The sequence below is a fragment of the Melozone crissalis genome, unplaced genomic scaffold, assembly GCF_028551555.1.
Source record: "Melozone crissalis strain CALT ecotype California unplaced genomic scaffold, PUWL_Pcris_2 ptg000042l_1, whole genome shotgun sequence".
Lineage (NCBI taxonomy): Eukaryota > Metazoa > Chordata > Aves > Passeriformes > Passerellidae > Melozone > Melozone crissalis.
In genome coordinates this window covers 35,557,953-35,576,866 of record NW_026535820.1, presented here as the reverse complement: position 1 = coordinate 35,576,866, position 18,914 = coordinate 35,557,953, and the positions used below count along the sequence as shown (strand labels likewise).

General features: G+C 37.9%; 1 protein-coding gene across 12 annotated transcripts in view; it reads left to right on the top strand.

Annotated features, from left to right (window-relative positions):
* The window catches only part of LOC128942722 (poly(rC)-binding protein 3-like), a 495,488-nt gene that overhangs the window by 33,028 nt on the left and 443,546 nt on the right, over window positions 1–18,914 (top strand). The gene's annotated exons all lie outside the window — the stretch shown is intronic.

Here is an 18,914-nt window from a genome sequence, read left to right as displayed (position 1 = left end):
TTGCAAGATGCAATACTTGGATCCATCTCTAAATAAAAAAAAATACCAGTGTGTTTTAATTTTTTAAAAAAAGATAATTTTTTCTATCTTTGGACTTGTACATGTACCTGCATTTTTTTTTGGAAAGGTTTCACAACACTGGATCTACAATTCACTGTCAAATGTACATACAGCAGTTCCCTGGAGAAATTTTCTAAGAGTAGCCACTGGACAGCTATGTCCTGGGTTTTGTTCACTTACTACCCTCCTACAGATAAACCTGTGGACAAATAAAACATCGTTGAAATGTGATGAGCATCAGAAGGCAGAATTGTGCATAAGAACAATTGCATATTCAGGATCTCATGGCAAAGAGAAGACACATAGCAAGCTATAAATCCTGCTCTTGGTGTCTTTCCCTCTCCCATCTGGATCACTTTCTGTGGACTGATATACAGAGGTAGAGAGTTCCTTTTATTTCTAGGAGAAGTATTTTCCAGGCAGATTGAAGAAAGATGTAACTCCAGACTGAACTTTTTGGTATCTTGGCTGTATTCGCAAAGCACTGGTGTTGCTATACCGAAGCAAATTCCATGAGGTGGATTATTTCTGAAGGTAGGCAAAGAGAAAGGAAGGTCTGTTCACCTTATTTCAGAATTATAACATCTTTATTCCTGAGTGAAAAATGTGTTTATACTCATATGGCTTTAAACTGTGACCTAGATAAAAAGAGGTATGTGTCATCTTACCATACCAAAGCCACTCAGTCTCCTTTTCATAGCTTTTGTTATTTTCTTGAACACATTCTGCCTTCCTCCATGACATTTCCTAGGTTTAGACATTTTAGAAGCATATTGTTTTATTGACAGCTGAGTTTTAGGTGTGCTGATGATCAAGTAGCCTAATTTTAAATGTTGGCAGTGTTATTTCAAATATGATTGTATATTTGTCATGAATGTATGTAATTATGCTCTATATTTTGTCCTTTTTTAAACTTTAAATTGTCTGATGGCTTTGTCATCTGGCAATTCCTTTTTAAAAATTTGCTTTCAGCCAGTCCCTGGAGTTTTTCTAGAGTCAGCCAAGCCCAGTCAAGTTGACGTTATCTTGTGTTAGTGATAGTCCTTGTTATGAGTGGGAGGCTAAAGTAGATGACCTCCAAGGTTTTTTTCCAATCATTATTTCTATGGTTCATCATGTATTAGTCATTCTTTTTACTGTGTATCACAGGTGTCCTTAACTTTATATGCTTCCTGTGACTTCTTAACGAGTTTGAGATGGAGTGAGAAGTCATTTCCTACAGTTCCACAGCAGACTGAGATCTCAAGAGAGTCACAAACTCCTGCGAGTGGCAGGCAATGCCAGATTCAGATTGCATGTGCTGTTAGTAAAATCTGAGTTCTGTAGTTGGTGCTCTGATCTTTCCCTCATGGAAGAATCATTGCACGCTTGCAGTGACGGGGGAGACCTCAGAAACTGAGTGTTCTGATTTATTTCAGTAGCTGTCTGAAAAGCTTCACATTTTGTGCCCAGATCTGTGAGGGTGGAGTTTGATCAGATTGATTTGACCTAGCTGGGATGTAGCAATAGACAGCACACACTGAACTTAATTCACTGGGGTTTCTTCTGTACTGTGCCAGCTGCAGTGTTGACAAACAGTGTAGTTATTTGACCTAGACCCTTGATATTTGTTTGAAAAGACATGTGCAGAACTGTAAATGTGCTACATGTGTTGCTGTATTTGTTAGGCCAAGGTGTGGTATCTCACGGAAAACTCCAGCAGACCCTGTACCCGTGCACTTTCACACAGCAGGAAATAAATAGATTGGTGGTGAGGAATGAAAAAGTAGGAATCAATTGAGGAATGACAGAGGTTGTATAATGAGCTGAAGATAAAAAATGAATAAAATTTAAATGTGTATCTTGGCTAACTGAGAGACAGATGGAGGAAATCTACAAATTTTGAGGGTGTGAAAGCTCTCCTGGAAAATGCAGCTCTGTTGAAATCAAAATACTTTACAAAGCAGGTCAACTGCAGTAGACTTTTGCTTCAAAAAAAATAGAAATAGACTGTCAGACAGAACACATTTTAATATTTTGGAATACATTTTTTTGAATTCTTAGTTTTGAAGTGATCCTTTGGATTCATTTTTTTAATCTATTTTGATTTATTTAGAAATAAGTGCGAACAATAAACAAATAATCAAAGGAGACATGGAATTTTCCTTCCAAGATTATTTGAAGTGTTCCAGTTTTGATGTAATTTGGAGCAAAGCCAGAGCATAAAATCCTTGGAAATTGCTGTCATCCATTCAGTTCTCAGGGGGCCTGAGAAGGACTCTGTTCTGTGGCACACTTCAGCTGGTATCTCTGGAGAGGCAGAAGCACCAGTAATTGCCAGTAGCTGCACCAGAGCTCGTTTGCTTTGCACTCTGCAGTGCAAGGGATTGAATGTGCAAGTGGCTCCAATCCAACACCCCACTATGCCTGATGTCCAGCTCTAGTGGTGCCACTTCTCCTGTCACATGGCTCTGAAAAGTAGAAACCTTGCTTTTTTCTCCCGTGCTACACCGAATCTCTTTCAGAATCAAAACAATTTCCTAAGGGAAGATTTTCCTATTAACACTTTCTGGGGACTGTATAAGAGATTTAATAAACCTTTCTTTTTTCTGCCTTCCTTTTTCCATAAAATCTAGTACGAGGTGACTGAGATAAGTGCTGACTGGTATGTCTTGCAAGAAACAGCTCAGTTCTGGTATTGGCTATTAACTAATTGTTGTGTGCCATTGAGAGATTCTTCTTGTGCTTGTACATGGAGAGTTCTGTGATACAATCTGGTGTTCGAGTGTTTATGGTATCGTTTAGTGCTGAAGAAGTTATTGTTCTTGTGGGAATTCACAGAAAAAGTGTTTGGAAAAGTGTTGCTATCACTGCCTACTTAACAGTCTATTATAAATCTATTGCATTGCAGTAAGCTGGTTTGGTTGGTAGTTTTTTGATTTTTTTTTCTGGTTTTGTTTTTGAGAGACAAATTTCCTTGCCTTTCATTATGTCTCCTAGGTAGGATATTTAAAGAAACATATAGGTAGGTAGGACCTCATTTAGAAGTCAAACAATCGAATGAGCTTCTCAATCGAGCATGAAAAATGGAAAAAACAGGACCTGTAATTTTCGTCCTGTTTCTGGTCCTGCAAAGCAACCTTTGGATTCATCTGGTGTGAGAAATTTGCCACAGTCCATTCAGCACTTTTCTGCCCACTTTGATGCAGTGCTGTCATTACTGTGAAATCCATGTTCAGGGCCTTTTTTCCTTTCAGGCATGCACATCGCTCCCGCTGTGGATAATTGGTTATGTATGGTAGCATGGGAAGAAGACTTTTCTAAAGTGCTTACAAAGACACTGCTCTGCAGAACTGCAGTAAATAGCTACTTTAGCAGTGGTTTTTAAAACTAATTTATTAGTTTGTCCTTTTTAGACGTGCCAACCTTTATACTAGCAAATACAAATTGCTTTATGGTTTAAAGACATCATCTGGCATTTTCAACTGCTACTCAAGAGCTCTGTGTGCATTCAAGATCAGTGGCTAATTTGCTTTGGGGAATGGAGGAGCTAGGTGTTCCACCCAGCTATCTTTTCAGCAGACTCCTTACTAGAAAATAAAGTAAATTTGTCCCTGTTAAAACTTTGGTTCTTGTGTTTCATTCTCAGTGGAACCAACTTTGCTCTGCTCAGTAGGTAATGTCACTCCCATCTGCATCACAACTGGGAGAGGATAGTCAGTGGATCCCATATGTGAAATTGAGACAGTTCAGTTTTTCAACAGACACAGCTCTCTATGATAGAAAAAACTTGTACGCTTGTGCTTTGTACTGCTTTAACTGCCATTTACTGTGTTTCAAGCAAAAGATTTTTGTCATAAACCATAAAGAGAATATTTTATGGTATTAGTAGAGTTATACATTTTGGAATTATAAAGTGCTTTTAAAATTTGAATAAATTAATTTAGGGTGGAAAAGGAAAAGAAAGACTTATCATTTCTATATCTATTCAAGGAATGTACTTAAGGGCTATTGTGTCTTTAACATAAAATTAGCATAAATAACATGGAAATTTGGGAAAGTGACAGGCTGCATTGCAGTCACAGTTAGAGCTACCACTGTAAACAGCACAAAAACTGGAGCTTCTTCAAAATAAGACATTAGGAAGTTCAGATTTCTGGGTTTGTTCTTTTGATTTGATTTGGTTGGTAAATGGAAAAGACCAAGCTGGATATGAAATAAAAAGCATTATGCACAAAAAGCATCTAATAGCTTTGCATAGTATCTCTTGTGTGAATGGCTTAGGTGTATTTTGGTGTCAAACTTCATCTCTTTGTGCATGACAAAGAGATTTTCTAATAGCTGATACAAAGGAGTAGCCAGGAATCTATGCCAATCAAATGACAAAGCAGGTTACGAGCTCTCTTCATTTAGGACTGAGATCAGTGTAATACCAAGTGGAGGGCCATCAATGTTTAATTAATTTATCTAACATTATCAGCCATATATAGTTTAAAAAGTACACATATTATTTAAGAAAGATGTAAAATCTGAAGCTAGTTTGCTTTCAAAGGCTTCTGTGAAAATTAGTGCTTTATGATGATTTCATAAAGTCATTAAATGGCTAGACCAAATGTGTTATTAAAATGCTTAAGGATATATTTCATACAGCAGCAGGAAGCAATGTGTGTTCCTGTTGCAATGTTTTTCCATTCATGAGAGAAAATGGGGGTTTTTAGTATATAAATATGGAATTTAGAAAATATATGTAGGAAGGAGAAGCTCTAGTTCAATGCTTAGCTTGTAGAAATATCTAAAGGACAGATGAGCCCTTTGGAAACAGAAAAGAAGTACAATTGTGGTTCATCAGATATAGTCATAAAGGAGGTTCTTCAAAGTGATGGAGACATATGGCTCGGCTTCCTTCTGACCAGTAGGGTGTTTGTCAGAATTTAGCTGTCCTGAGGTGGTCATCTGGGATGGGAAGGACTGTTTCTTGTCAATGCTGGGGAAGCCCACTGCTATCTGACTGCAGACCTGGGAGCTGTCTGTGCTGAATCTGTCAAGGTGGCAAGGCTCAGGGCTGCTGGGATACACACCAATATCCTCATCCTTGGTCTTCTGGTACTACTTAGTTCTGATCTAAAACCCCTTCACAGAGCAGACCATGGTGACTCAGAGTAACCTGGTGCTTGAAATGATCCTAGCCTTTTCTCAAAATGTATTTTGGTAACTCCATCAAAAACACGAGCCTCACGTGGGCAGATGTAGGGGGATAGAATATAAGAAAATAAAGATAGTGTAGAAAGTAATCTTACCCCTAAGGAGTTGCAGCTGGGCCAATGATCAAAGATTAGGAGCAGGCCTGACTTTAACAGGCCACAGCTGTGACCAATGGGAAGAAGATGCTATACCTGCTACCCAGGGGTGGCTGGGTGAGAAGGGAAGTGGCGTTAGTTGGTTGCTTTGTGAAGAAGAGTCAGTGCTCTGAGGAGATGCTCATGAGAAACACCAAGAAGGTATGGAACTTTTGTGATAAGGAGACAACAGTATGGACCTGCTGCAATAAGATGATGATAGGCAGAGGTCAAGGTTTTTTGCAGATGTGTCATTCCTGACTGCTCATGATGGCTGGCCTTCAGAGCTAGGCTTGTTCAGGTGTAGTCTTGTAAGCAGCCATGGTCACAAACAGACCTGCATTTCAAAGTACAGTGTGAAGATCAAGGTAAATACTTAATGTATATTCTCAAAAGTTTAAAAAACCAATTAGTTATGGCATTTTGACCCTCTAGGTGACATAAAAAACCCTCACATTCTCTCAGTGATTGAGGATTCTCCTTTTTAAACCTGCATCTTCTGTATCTTGTGCTGATCTTTTCCATGAGTCACTTAATTGCTGCCTCAAGGAGTCTTTGTGGAGTGAGTTGAAGCTGTGCAGCAGTCCTGAAGCCCATGGATAAGCAGAGAGAGCATGCTGAGAGGTTATAATAACAGAGATACTAACTGCTCTGCTAAAAATCTTAGTTTGCCCCTAAGTCAAAGATTTTTGCAATATCTTGCCTCTTTTCAGTACCCCTAGACAAGCCAGAGAAATTGCACTGAGTAAGCAGAATTCATTTTCAATGCCTTGATAGACTTTCACTCTATTTTTGTACTAGAGAAGTCCTAAAAGGAGTGCTCAGAATTCATTGATTCTATTTTTTCCTGCAAAACATGTGGAGAGATTTTGCTACATTTCAATAAGCTCATTTAGTTAATCGTACAGATAGAACCCCATATTTCTGTCAGGGACATTTCCAGCTCAGTGGTCCAGCTTGGAGAGTAGGGAAGTATAAAAACAGATTTACTGGAATCTGTGTGAGTGACATGGGTATCTACTCCCAGGGAATATATCTCATAATGTCATCTTTATTGCATTTTGTGAGCATCAGACATACTTCAGGTCTCATATGTTGTGAAGACAGAACCATGGCAGGGGGAGGGGAAGAGGGTTTAAATAATTTCTGCTACTTATAAAAATTTGAACATCACAATAATAGTAATATAACTTGCTGATTTTCTAATACGTTCCAAATATAGTAATTTTTGCTTATGTTTAGTGGATGTCCATGAATCAATGCTAATTTGTTAATGGGTTGAAAGGGCTAGAGTTTTCAGACGTTAAAAAAAATAGATTTTAGTAGGCTGAAGAGTCAGCATTCTTTATGGGAACAGTAACCAGGGTTTTTTTCAAATTCAATTAATAATGACTATACTAATATGATTGTGGGAGGAACTTACCATCCCTTGGATATGTTGCAATTCAATTCTTATTTCCCTTGCTTCTTGGTGATTATGGAGCAGACAAAAACCTAGACTTGTTGAGTTCTAGGTTTACCAGAAGTGCTTAAAGCAGTAATGGGTCAGATCAAGTTTGTTGGCAAGACCCACATGTGCTGTTATTTACAGACTCTTTAGCTCTTAAATTGCTAACAATTTTCTTCTTAGAGGGTTAATTCTTTTGTAAATGAGTGTGTTACTAATATAACTTATTGATAGTAAAGTAAGTGGGCATATGAAATGAGTAAGGAGTTCAAACAATTGCTTTTAGCAAAAAAAAAAAAAAATAAAGTAGAAACAATTTAAAGTCATATTAACAAAAAAGTCATAAATTTAAAATTAAATTAATTCATTTTGTGATGAAAAACACTCCCTGAGTGTTTTGAAACTCCTGAGTTTCAAAACCCCTTGCAAAAATTAACAAAAAATATGCGAGGGCCAGGCCATCATTTTGCTTTAGTTTTTTGAAGAGGCAATTGTTCTTCACAGGATGAGGAGAATTCTTGTATTTTTACATACAGAAGTGTCAGTTTTGGAAGCCATACAGTGGCTTCCACTTGACTACAGCTACTCCTCATTTTACTGTTATGTTTACCTATTTCAGCTTGTATCATTCACACAATCTACAAAAGAGCTATCTGTAAGGAGATTTTTTGCATTGGCTTGATGAAGAGAAATAAGGAATGATACAATAAAATGAGAACACAATAATCCTTTTATGGGGTGTGGCCAAGTGGTGTTATTTTTAGGTAGGGTCAGCCAGGGCTTTTTGTCCTAAACCCTTCTGTTACAGGTCCTGTGGAATTTCTGGGGGTTTTGACAAGAACTAGGCAGTTGTTTTGTAATAATGTAGATCATCCCTTCTAGGTTTGCAGAACTGAAATCCCCTTGTCAGAAGTGCTGTAGGAGCCATGAGAAGATGTTTTTCCTGACGTAACTTCCATTTTTCATACCTCAGTGTCATAAAAACAGCAGGAGAAAAAAATCACTCTCAAACAAAACAAATTGTCATGCAGCAAGATATATCCTCACCTACTACTTTAAAAAAATGAAGTACATGGCTTTCCTTACAAACCAAGGGGCAGCATCACTCCTACATTAATTTTTATCACTCTTTCTGCTCATGTTTCTATTGTTGTGGCAGTAAATCTTTGCCTGGGTGATCTGTCATGCTAGGGGTTATCTTCTATAGCTTCTGGGATTTTGAAACTTATTGTTGTCTTCACCCATGAATCAGAGGGCAGTGGGGCCTGTGGAGTGAACAGAGCTCTTTCACAACCATCACCAGCTGTGGTGAGTCACTGAGGAGGGCAGTACACACAATCCACTGTCCTCATGGGCAGGTGAACAGCAGTAATGCTGAGTATGGATTAAACAGTCAATTTTTTTTTTCCCCAGTCCTCTATGAATGTTTTTTTTGTTCTTGAAGAATCCTCAGAGAAAGGCATTTCTCTGGCTGACATAGCCTGTCCTTCATTTCCAGGCATCTTCCAAGCTGGAGAGTTCCCATGGCATGCAGTCCCTTTGCTCAGTTGTTTCTTTGAAAGCAGTGACCCTAGATCTGCAGTGCCTAAACATGCATAGCTTGATTACAATAGACATTTCTAAGTGACACAGTTTTCCCACTGCTGGCTATTACAGCACTAGTATTTATGCTGTCAATTTCCTGACTCCAACAGCTAGGTAACATAAATAGCATTTGCCTTTTTTTTACTTCAAGAGCTTTTTGGAAATCTGAAATTTTGTTCTTCACTTTTAGAGTGACTCTAGAATCCTGCCCTTTTTAAAAATAGGTGTAAATCTTATTGAATTTTTTGAGGGACAGAACCTCTCAGTATGTTCTCCCGTCAATGAACATTTTTTCTTCCAGGTTGTCTGGTCTTCCGGTTCCTATGCATCACTTGCACTTTTTTTTATAAGTTCTGATGGAAAAAAACCCCAACAACATTATGTAATATTGTAAAAGTTTTTCTTTGTTTTTAGCTGTTTGTATGGATGTCATCTGTCAACATTTTCTAATCAATGTGGTTAGTGTGTACCAGTTATAGGACTGGAGTGGCTAGATCCATGCAAAGCTACCCAGGATGATGCTTATTTGCAAGAGGCATGCTGTGATTGCTCTGATGTTGTGAGAACCACTTATTCAAAACATAGTCATGATGTGGTGTTCATTCACCTGAATAAAATGTTTTGATGACTCTGGTTCTAGTCAGAAGCAGAGTACTTGGTAAATGTACCTCAAGAGGCAAATCTGTAGATCTGAGGTTCCCTGCAGGATTTCATCTTCAGGCTGGATCATTATGGCAGTTCAGTTCCTGCAGTGAACATCTTGATCTTGTCTAAAAGTTTTGGAACTGCTAATCAGACTGGGATGGGGCAGTAAGGGCTGCTCTTGGTTAAACACTGCTGTCCTGCCCCTGAAGCTGACAATACATGTTTTTCTCCCCAGGAGTATGACAGGATTGTAGGCTTTTGTAGCAAACTACAAAGTGGTTCAAATTTCCTCTCAATGAATTTCTACTAAGATTTTCATTTCAAACAACCAAAAGAATACAGAACATCAACCAATAAGGCAATGTGGTATGACCTTGCCCATGGAGAGCAGCTGACTGCTGCTGTCCAGGAAGTTTTACTTTAATAGTAAGCCTTTGAACATCAGAGATGCTGAGCTGTAGCAAAGCAGAGCCTCTCCAAAATATGTGAGATCTTTTGTGTACTGAATACTGAAGTAGACTGCAGCAGTAGTAGTGCTGTTTTATATAAATGTTAAATATGTTGCTAAATAAAAACTACTCATAGGTTTATAAACATGGCTCGGTAGGAATGTGACAATACTTCTCTGAACACAGCATTTTTTATTTGATGTTTCTCTTCTGTTGACAGATATATCAACTTAAAAGTAGCCATACGGTTCCTAGTTGAATATGAATTTGAGAGGGCTGATGCACGTTGCTTAGTCGAAAAGTCTAAAATAAGTTACTCTAAAGCTATTTGCTCAAGTTGCCAGACTTTACAGGATATCCATAAATAACATTGTGTGAAACTTGAATCCACTGTCAAAGTTAAGCCATATGCCAGTTTCAAGATCTCCAGCATAGGAGCATCAGACATATGCACCACTCCCTAATATTTTGGTGGAGCACATGGTTGATAGGAGACTGCAGCTCGTGTCTCCTGGGGGTTGAGTCAATGGAGTGACTTCTGTTTACCACCATAGACTTTTGCTCAGGCACCATCTGTTGGATTTTTCCCCATGTTGGTAGTAGATATCTGATTATTTGAGAATAGGATAATGTCTTACATAATATTGTGTATTTAAGGGACCATTAAAATGGGCAGAGTATAAGTGATTGTTTGGGTAACAGTCTGGATAAAACCAAGAATGCAACATGTTGCATTAATAATGCAACATTAATAATTAATCATGAAGGAGTAAACTGATTTCTCAGAGAAAAGCATTTCCTAAACAGATAGATCCGTCAGAAGAATGTAGGACTTGGAATAAAAAGTTCTGGAAAGGAATCTAAGAAAGGGGATGAAAGGACGGAAAGCCCTCTTTCCTTCTTTCCCCCATTTATTTTGTTTAGAGGGCCACTATGAATCACACGTCTCTTGTGACTTGCAGGAATGATCTTACTGTCCAAATGGCTTAAAGAGAGCTTCACCAGGAAAGAAAATAATCAATAGGATGAGATATTAAAAGGGAAGTTTTCCCCTTCTTACTCCAAGCAGCACTGTCAATTCTCTATTGAATTTATGATCTACAGGAAATTAAACATTGACAGCATCACCCACAAAGATAAGCATATATTGCTTTGGGTTAATGACTTGCTGAATTTTCTAAATCAAGCTATGTATACATTAGTACCTCAGATTTTTATCAAGTGACTGTTGGCAAGTAACCATGGAAAACGATAGCAAACGAGGACTCCTTTTATAAATGACAGAGTCGTGCTGTTGCATTTTAAGCTCTGGCTTTCCAAATATCTGCCTACTGTCTTGGCATAACTAATTTACATGTGTGCAGTATTGTGTTTGCATAACAGAATTGGTATGTTATCCATTTTTGCACATGCTTATGGAGCACTAAAAAAGGGATTGGAGATGCTGAAGCAGTTTTCAGTCCAGCAATGGAAACATGTGCCCATGGTAGATTCCAAATTCATAATTAAGCATCTAAATTAATGGCTCTATTTTAAAAAATGCTGGGCTCTCAGGAGTCCCTTTATTTGCTTGAGATATACTGATCTTTAAATTAGGCCCCAGCTCATAATATCTGCAGCTGTAATCAGACTTTTTCTTAACTTTCCAGCTTCCCCAGAGCTGCAGGCTCCTTTGAGCTAGAGGAGTAAACAGATTGATTGAGCCCAGGAGTTTTTAGTTTGCTTCTGTTTTAAATCGCATAGTAGGGGCAGGTCTGTATCCTTTTCCTTTTGGTGATCTAAACCACCAGATGCCTTTCCAGACTTGCCTCTCTGACCTGCTGGAGGAAGGCTCCTTGATCACCAGGGCACGATGTCCTTTATGGAAGCTATGCCAGGAGACTGGTGATGATCACTGGGAACTGGTTGATAAGGACAGGGCTGTGTGATGCATACACAAACAGAGCATTGCTGCTGCTGACATTTAGGTTATCTCTTTGGGAAAAAAAAGAGGGAGAGAAGCTCCACACAAAATATTCTGAATCATTTGGAGGAGCCTGTGCATTTCCACTGGCCCCAGAGGGAACCTCATTTGTCAATCTAAACTGAATATCTGAAATTCTTGCAGCAATTCTCTAGTGTGGCAGAGTCAGACTTAATGTAGATACTGTTTTCTTACTCTTTTCTGTACACTATCTATGTGATCTATTCATTTTTCACTAAAATTGAAGGAGGCAGTTGCAAACCAAGTTTATTTTTTCTTTTAATGAGGAAATAGAGAGGCAGGGAAAAAGCAGTTTTGCCAAAACTGCAGGAAGAATTTCAGAGCAAAGAACATTTCCTTTGGGATGCATAATGATGGTACATGCATCTTCTTTAACACTTCTTCCTTTAAAGGCCTCTGACACAACTGACCAGTGCTTTGTGAGCTGAAAAGACAAAAGCCTAGATTTGGTGTGTTTGGTTGGTGCTGGGTTTTTTTGGTTGGTTGGTTTTTTTTTTGGTTGTTTTTTTGGTTTTTTTTTGTTTGTTTGTTTTTTAAAACTCTATTACTTGAAGCCTCAGGGGCTGACACAAGAGTAAGAGGAATAAAATCCAGGTCAAGTATACATATATACTTCTGATAAACATTGTGTTTGAGTAAAATTTCCACGGAAATTGCACAAAAAGGACAAGTTTTGCACTAAGCCTATCGCCCTTTTACTGCTTTGTATCCAAAATGTTTTGTGGCTTTATCTGTCTTTCACCAAAAAAAAAGACAAATGTGAAAAGGAGTTGTCAGACCAGATATAGTTAATACAGACAAGAAATAGATCTTTCACTTTTATGCTTCTCACTCTCCACCACTCTCAGGCTCTCAAAGTCCTATCAGTCAAAACCACAAACAACCAAATAACTCAGATATAAGATTAAATAGAAGAAACATTGACCCTTCCCACTTTGAGGGTGCTGAAGGCTTCTTGTGAAAGGCAAATGCCACAACTCTGACACAGGCACAAGCACCGTGGTAGCAACATTCCTTCCCAGCCAAGAGTTAACAATGTTGAAACTGTTTTGGTTTATCAGCTAGATGAAAAGCCAAAGCAATTCACTTTTCCAAAAGGAAGAATATCAGTCTGACCTCCTCATGTGTACCTACCTGAGTGAGCCTTTAAAGAAATCTCTCCGGTAAACTCAAATTTGGCATAATTTCAAGACTGCAATTTGTCAGCATCACTGTTAGGGCACTTTGGCTTTAAGTGAAGAACAGATGATGAACAAAAATATATGAATCATTTTTCATGTAGCAGATTCAAAGTAGGTGAAAAGCCAGTATTTTATTGCAGTTGCATTTTTGGTGGCAGTTCAGATATAAGCAGTCTTCAAGAAGAATTGAGCATTTATGGAAATATGACCATCACAGTAAGAACGGTACTAACAAGAAAAGTAGTGATACTCATGCAAGTTCTCCTATTGCAGTCTTTGACTGTTTTCCCTCTGGGTTTTGACTAGGCTAAGTATATTTCTATTTAGAGGCCATTAAGGCAGCTTCTTTCTTAAGAAAACAGAACTACCTCTTTGTTGGATAACAAGGTATTAGTCATATTTCGTATTAAATCTAGAATCCATTTAGCAAGAGTGAGATTGATGTACCACTCTGATGCCTAAAAGCAAGGGGACTCAATCTCAGTGTCACAGAGAAATCCTGAGAATATGGAGGGGAGAAGAGGGTCTTTCATTGAGTTGTGGAAAAGCTGCTCTCTTTACTGTTGTGTCTCTGTGGTACCAGGGCTCCTCTTGCTTCTGAGCAGTGTCCGTGATAGGCCTCCCTTTTGCATGCTGCAACCTTCAGGGAAAGGCTTTCCTTCAAAATACATACATTGTTGGAGATAGAAGTAATTTCTGTATATTTGGAAGCTGTGTGCGATAGACTAATCACTTGGAAACAGTGCATGTTGAATCTTGGATGACCAAGTTATGAAACACACTAGTTTCATAACTAGTGTGTTTCATAACTTAGTCACAGTAGATAGGGAAAATTCCTATATTGTTCTTAAATGTATAATTTAAAAAGAAGGGGAAAAAAGAAGCTCTTTTTGGAAGTATTCAAAGAAGATTTTCTAGATGTTCAGGATCAACTTTTCAGATAGGTGGGTGATGACTGAGCTTTCACAGTCTAACTCTGTGGAAGATCAACATCTAAAAATTTGTTTGTAGGGAAATTTCAAGTTGCAACCAGTCAGACTGTAAGGATGTGTTAAGTACCTAGAGAAGCTGGAATGCCCATAATGAGAATCCAAAAGTACAACAGTCACAGAATTTAGTCTCCAAGCTAGGTATCTAAGTACTGCTAAACATTCTAGCAAGTACCTACATGCTTCTTTTGGCATGGAATTAATGCCTCTTAAAAGAATGCCTTTTTTTGAATAAATGCCTCTTAAAATAATTCCAGCAACTACAAAGGAGTGTCCTAAGCATCTATGAGAGAGAGAAAAGAGAGAAATTTTGATACTCCAAGTTTTCAGAGATTAGGAACAAAGGGAAAGATCATAATACAGGAGGAAAACGGAATCACCTTAAAGGGTGAAGTAATATCAGTAGAATGGAATTTTACAGTGAGAATTGGAAGGTTATGTGTTTAGGGCTTCATAAAAAGCTCTGTTTTTTTCCTAAAGAGATATTTGGCTAAGTGGCAGGAAAGAGCTATTTTCTATGAAGCAACTTAAAGATCATGGCTTCTTATTCCAGCAAAACAAACACTAAGAGCACTTTTATTTTAACAGAGTATTATTCTCTGTTATAACACTAAGTAGGTAAACATTTGAGATGAATGAAGTAAGGGACTGCATTGGCACAAAGAAAAAGTGGGCACAAACACGAAACAAATGAAAAGGTTTTTAGCTATTAGAGGGAATGTATTTCTGCAAAAGCTTTTCAATCTGGGCAGAAAAAATCCAGGAAGTTCTAACATAAAGATTATGGCATTTTTAGAAGGCTTGATCTGGTGTTACTTGGCAGGAGAGAATAAAAGTTTTTTAGAGTCTGTAGTGCTTGAGGACTTTTTAATACTTTACATGCTGTACTATAGGCTTTAAAATGTGTTAATAATGCAGTTCTTAGCAAAATTGTCCTTAAACACTACCTATCTTAATTTTTAAAAAAAGAGGTTTTTCCTGTTTCTGGTGGGGATTGTTGTTGTCGTTATTATTATTATCATTATCAGCACCATCATTATATTGAAGGCAACATGGATAATCAAAACGCATGAAAATTTCATCTGGTGTATTTTTTAAGGAAAATTCCAAGGGGCTAAAACTAATTTTTCATATGTTAGTTTTATCATATTTGCAGTTATTAAAGAGGAGTGAGTACTTCTGAATGTGATGAATGTCTGTATATATACTCATCACTAGAATCTCTATAGATGGATAGAACTGAGGACTACTGACCTCAAGGTTTATCCTTGCTTGTTGTGTGATGATTATCTACCATGTTGCCAGGAAAATTATAAATGTAATTCAGGCCTCCAAAGTGTGCTTTTCTGGTGTGTGGCATCTGTGGCCTGTAAGTGTTTTAGTCACTGATCTCTCCAGTCATTGCTTGGCTGTCTCTACTGAATAAGCAATTTTGTGTTGGGCATGCTCAGCGTACCAGTGTTAGGAGCCCACTGGTTGTGGTAGGTGCAACGCAACAAAATTGGTCTGTTCATCAGCCGAAAGATGCTATGAGATCCAGCAGATAATTTTATCTGGTTATTGCTCTGTTATGGCTTGGATATGCCTTGATTGTTTGCCTTATAGTTGTTTGTTGATTGCACTTTCTAAATTATTCCTTCCCCCAATAAAATTTTGTGGGGTTTTCTGGGTTTTTACCCATGTTTTTTCTTTTTTCCTCCATCTTCCTGGATGCACTGCTATTTATTCTCTTTCATTCATATATTGGAAGTAAGTAAACACTTGCTCAGGAAACTACCTTAACACAATGGCATTTCATGTTGTATACCCAGTTTTTGACTATTTTCTCAAAAGTAAAAAGGATTTGTTGATTTAAGCTAGCTTTCAAGTATTGTTGGTAGATAAAAAAAACTCTTTTTGTAGTCCAAGAAGATTTCTGCAATTTCACTTAAACCTGTAACACAGAAGGGGAATGAAGTATCTTTTAGTTGTGTTACTGGTCCTCAGTCAAACAATGATTTCAGAAAGAGGACTGAAATTCTGAAGTGATTTATATTAATAACCTACTTATTTTGGTAGTTCCAACCCCTGCAGGTGTGAACAAATTGTGACAGAGAGAAGATAATAATTTTATTAGAAAGTAAAAGAGAATATGTTCATACAATATGGAATTTACATATTGGATACCTAGTGAGAAATGCTGTCATGATGGTAGAGCCACAATCCAAAATCATCTACATTAATAACAAGGAAAAGATGAAGAAAAAAAATATTTTGCAGTACTAAAAATCACAATATTATAAGTTTGTGAAAAGATGCATACAAAGAAAACACAAGTCAGTGCTCTACGTATGCCTATGAGTACTTGCCATTGTTATTTTTCTTCATCCCTCATTGTACAAGTCCTGAATGAAAAAAAAAGAGTGAGTGTACTTTGCATCAGAGTTGGTATCTATGAAAAGAATTTTGGACCTTCAGACTACAAAGCAATTGTTCCAAAATTTCTGGAAATTTGAGAAATCATCACTACAGCAACCTCTGGGAATATGATTTAAATTTTTGTTGATATTATGGGGGGAGGGAAGTTCTTTGGGGATTTAGGGGTTTTTTTCCAAAATGATTGAGTAAAGAGATTGACATATCCACACTCCAACTAGCCCTCCACTCATGTACCTCCATAATTGTCTGGAGCATATTTGCTTTCTGGAATACTCTTAAAAACTCCTTGATTAATACAGATTTAGGAAACATGCTTATGTACTTTATTATGTTTAGAAGAGATCTGCAGAATTCCTGAGGGGCAGCAGCCTGACGTTGAATCAGGTAGAGACAGAAAGATCATGTCCTAGTGTATCACAGACAATAATGGTTAAAATTACTCTTTGTGGCATATAGTGGGACAGATTCTTTCACTTGCTGAATCATTACATTATCTTGTACAAAGCCGGCTGAAAAAAATGACATAAATTCTGTGTGCTGAAGTAAAAAAACATCTTTTATAACAGGGTAAGGGCTGAATACTAAACACTCTCTTTGTTGTATGCAATGAAGAGTATAAGATAAGAAGTGAGGAGATACAACAGGGTCAAGAGAAGCTACTTTTGGAGGTCTCATCCATGGCCATCAGCTAGAAAGCCATGAAAGGAAAGGTTTTCTTTTGAGTTCTGTTTCCAATGGAAAATTTCAAAAGCAAAACATCACCTCAGCCCAGCAGATTTCTTTGCGTCTCACTTTTTTTTTAACCTACCACTGACATAATGCAAAGAAAAAAAAAATTCATTTTAATGCATCGAACTGTATTTTTAAATACTTTTGGTCCATGCCAAACATCTTATTTTTGACTGTTCTATTCTGATTTTTTTCTTCCTCATTTTCACTGTGTTACCATTTTCCTGCCTGCAGCTTGTGTAAAGGCACTGCATTATTTGTTCTCCCCCCTGCCTTGACAACAGAGGTGTTTAAGTACTCTAAACTTACATAGTATTGCCTTGTTTCATTATTTTTCCTTTGACACACATTTTAACATCAGGTTTCTTTCTAAAAAAGCACCACATCCACATTTTTGGCCATCTCTGTTGCAGAAAAAAGTTTTGCCAAGTTGATTCCACATATATATTTTTTAAATTACCACAAAGTACCTCAATATTTATGATATTATATTAGATATCTATTAGATTTTTTGATGTTTTTAGCAAGTAAGAAATGTCTTTACAGCTCAACATATTATATTACTTTCTTTGGCTTTTTTGCTACTTTAGAAGCATTATGGAGTGTCAAGGTGAATAATGTGTGAATCACAGTTATAACATTTCTGTATCTAGAGAGACAAAGGTCCATAGCATTCCTGTCTTATTTTTTGGTTAACTTGTGCTACATAGTTATAGCAGTAGTCTGGGGTGACGTACAGTCCAGGAAAATAACCAGAGGTCTTATCAGAAGTAGAGGATTCATAGTAGTAAATTGCCATTTTTTTAGTTACTGTTTTCCATAGCAACTCTGTTGAAATAGAACAGAGCTTCTGATGAAAGTGTGGAAGGCTGTGTCACATTCCCTTCCCCTCTCCAACAGCAAGAGAAAATTAGGACAGGGTATTTTACACTGCTTATATTGCACAGCTCCGTGCTTCTGGATTATCGTGTAGAGCAGAAATCTAACCAGGTGGCCAGCACAGTCCTTCAGAGAGGAGTGTCCATCTCCATTAACTGTGGATGACTGTGGACAGCTAAGAGAATAGCCACCTGAAGCTTGAGTGTGTTGTATATCATGATCTCCCTCCCTCCCTTATTCCTAGCTCCTTGCCTTGGAAGTTCATGCTGATCTAGATGACAAATTACAGACCTGTGTAAGTGATTCTATTTTTTTACCAAATTGCCTCATCTCTTCATATATTACCAGTTTATCTTCCCCAGCACTAATTTGAGTGTTCAGGACTTTGGAATTGCTTCAGATGACTGATTTTGTTTTCAAAGTAGCTAGCAGTCTAGCACAGTGTTTCTTTCTGTTTAACCCACAGCCACTGTGTCTATATTCAACAGCAGCCAGAAAGCACCACTTGCTAATGATTTTCTGTCTGAAAGTGAGGCAGGTTGGACTAGCAGCACACCCTGCACAGCTGGAAGGCCACAGCACAGCTGCTCACAAACAACTCATTCCCTGAGCCAGTCAGCATCTTCCCATTCTCCTTCAGCGCTCCACCTCATTGATTTCAAACCATCAGGATCTTTCCAGAAATGCCCCACTAGGGGATTTCCTACACTTAGATGGGAAACTCGTTGTAATGAATATCTTTGCCTTGCCATGCTGTACCACTGGTTTTCAAGCAGCCTTCTCCATTGATCTCACCACAGGGTCTGCTGTAAACCAAAGGCATGTCTGGCTCTTTAGCAATAAGGTTTGTTCAAGTAAGAGCAATCCCTGTTGCAGTGAGAAGAATGCTTCCACACTGAAGGAATAAACACGCCTTCTATTTTGAGCTTGACTTTGAATTGCCATCTTGCTCATCTTGAAATAAAAGTTTCAACAACTCCATATTTCTTATTGCCTAACACATTTGAGTGTATCTGGGACAAGATAGCATTGAAATGCACAAGCCTGGGAAAAGGAAATGGTATTTTCTTTCTCAGAGCAACTGCAGTGTTTGTGCTGAGAAATAGCTTTGTGCCCCACCCTTAATCCCAGGAGATAGTGCTGCAGCTCTGTGTCATGAAGTCCTGCATGCATCAGATAATTTGTGACTTAGCTGAGTCTTTATAGCCCACTATAAATACACATGAGAACAAAA